Source organism: Petromyzon marinus, chromosome 10, assembly GCF_048934315.1.
Source record: "Petromyzon marinus isolate PM22_M1 ecotype Great Lakes invasive population chromosome 10, UKy_Petmar_22M1.pri1.0, whole genome shotgun sequence".
In the NCBI taxonomy this organism is placed as follows: domain Eukaryota; kingdom Metazoa; phylum Chordata; class Hyperoartia; order Petromyzontiformes; family Petromyzontidae; genus Petromyzon; species Petromyzon marinus.
The window spans coordinates 15,954,283-15,957,345 of record NC_133676.1 but is presented as its reverse complement, the minus strand read 5'-3'; positions in this window follow the sequence as shown (position 1 = coordinate 15,957,345).

Genomic DNA, 3,063 nt, shown 5'->3' with positions numbered 1-3,063 from the left:
GACTTCTTACGTGCCGTCCGTCGGCAGCCAAACCGAAGGGTTCCGCTGTGCGAGGTGGTGGAGAGAGACAGAACGATAAGACAGACAGCGAGACAAACAATACAAAGATATAGACACACGCAGACAAGACATTTTTCTGGGTCCCGAAAGGGTCAGGTCCGTGGACACGTGTTCCATGTGCGTGCAGACAGCGCCGTGTAGAAGTTTGTCCCCGCTGCAGAATTCAATTAATCTGGCTCACGATGACGAGAGAGATCATTTATCACGCCTGTGCTATGCACAATATTGATGGGCTCACTATCATATGGTTACAAGTTAATGATTATAGATGCAAATTTTGATTTAAAGCTTTCGTGACTGCAGGGATTCATAATCTTGGTTCTTTCGGTAAAGTCACGTCGAAGGGAAACAATAAAATAATAATTAAATAATAATTGCTTTATTTTTATTGTTTCCCTTCTCCGTGACTTTAACGAAAGAACCAAGAATATGATTATAGATGCAATGACATTATAACCGTAGCTTTAAACACGCGAATTCTAAACGTTATGACGGCTGGCTCCATACTTATACTCGGAGTGGTATAAATTTCACAAATGAAAATCCAAACAAAGCAATTAATGGTATCAAAAAGAACATTGCTCATACAGAAGGGTAGTTTGAAAGTCACATGTCAAATTACTATTAATGAGCGGTGTAACCATTAGAATTTCATGGCCGCGTTCGTGTCTAAGGAATCTGGTGTTCAGCAAGACATTTATAATCTCAATCGATTAAAGTATCAGCGTTTATTTTTAAGCCAGTAATTTTGGTTCATTTGTGTGACACGGTTCAAAGTGACGAGCAGATGTGAACAGCAACCAGAGTACTGAACTTTATACAACACGTGACCACAGGGGCAGAACTTGTCCCAGTGGCTCAGTCCTGAACCAGCGGTGGAAATTCCCCATTGCTATGGCAGGAACAAATTATTTTACGGACAACCACTGTTGACATGCAGAAGGATGAACAGCTGACACCCGACCAGATATTTGAACCGACAACATTCTGATTCTAGAGCAATGACCTCTAACCATTGTGTCACCTGGCTGACCTAAACACCGTGTACAACACCTGTACAGGTATCCCTCGATTCACGACCGTTCGGTATCCGAAATTTCGCGTGAAACGCGATTGACAAATGACGGCACACCTTTCGATGAACGAAATCGAACTTCCACGTTCGCGATATTTCACCGCGGCCACGCGCCACGAGGATCGTCAAAGGAGAAGCCATGCGAGGAGGGCTTGCGGGGTTACCCATCAGCCCCAGCGGCGCGATGTCCCTGAGGTACAGCAGTGGGCGCCTCCAAGTCACCTTGCCAGTCGCGCCAACACGCTGATCTGTTGGTGAGGTCCCTGGACAAAACAGGTGAATTGTTTTAGTTGTGAATTTGTTATTGTTCAATCGGTTTAACATCTTTTTTTTGGATTGTGATAAGGGCATACGGGTGTATAGTTTTTAGGGTAGGAGTAGAGTTGAAATGGCTGTCCGAAACACCTGTACCTACATTGTTTTGTATTAAATGAATGGGGAACGGCATTCCGATTTACGAAATTTCGTTCTACGTGTTTTTTTTAAAGAATGCATCCCTTTCGTAAATCGAGGAATACATGTAAATATAGTAACTTACCTTAGAGTACTTTGAGTACTCAGTAGTTGTTTAGATAGCAAAGCACCACATTTCGTGAGCATGACGTTCAAATGCTGGCCAGTCAACTAAGGTCACTCACTATTCCTTTGGGGTGGTTAAAATTAAAACCACTTTGTAAACACACATTTTTTTTGTAAGTCAGAAGTGGTTTTACAATGCTGAGATTGGTCTCTGCCATAGTAATGTGGAATTATAATCACTCAAGATGACGAAGGATACTAGCATTCCCCCAGTGTTTGAGCACTTATACACTCATGACATGTTGTGGCAATGACGTATTCAGTGTATGGAGATGTTCTCAGACAAAATCGTCGTGGCAGATTAAACATCGATCAAGGTCTTTTACTCGGTCATGAATTCAACTACATTGAAGTTGAATTCTATTATTTCATCAGTATAAAATGATTGCCGCTTTTTGAAGTTATTTGAGGGTTATGATTAAAGACATAAATAGAAACATTGAATTACTGTACTGTATTTGTTTTTATCAAGTTAGTAATGCAGCCAAACGTGTATATACTATGTACATTAAACTTATTTCGCACCGTGCGCAGTCAACCGCACAAATCGGAGGTGCAAGAGGAGGACAACAAACTGAACACAAAAATAAGTTCTAAAAAAAATTCGTATTCAATTCAGATTTAAAAGTGCATAGCTCCAATGGCTTCCTAATATCGGAAGGAAGAGCGTTCCAGACGGCCGCAGAAGCGCATCTGAAAGCGCGCGATGCAGTGACCGTCTTTCTTCGGTGGTGAGCAAAAGCCACTGATGCGAGGATGATCGGAGTTCACGCGATGATGGTTTATGCTTCTTGACGAGATCAGCGAGGTGTTGTGCTTCGTTAGTGGCATGCACTTCGTGTGTAATTAGTGCGACCTAAATAATGGATTCGTTCGGCAAACCGGGAGCCAATGCAGCTCGAGTGAGCACTGGACGGACACGGTCAGATCTTGCAGTACCCGTCACGACGCATGCCAGAGAATTTCATCAGCGTAGTGTGGCGTGAACACTCTCGCACAACATTAACGTCATCTCTCTGTCTCTACCGTCGTTATATCTCTACCTTTGTTGTCTGCAAACACGGCAGACAACCAAACGCGCGAACAATCACATCAACATTCCCTGCATTGGATAGCGCACTCTGCATCAGTGGGCCCAACACCAGCCGCTCATAATATACCCAAGTTGTACTTGTTATTTTTTAAATTTCAGCCTCGTGTCTGACTAAGTCGACCTGCATAACCATTCACGCACCCCTCTTCACTATACGAGCCAACGGCTCCGACCCTAATTGTGTGAGCGTGATCATGAACATCGAGAAGAATAGCACTTTCAATCCATCTTAAGTTAGGCCACAACAGACATCCAA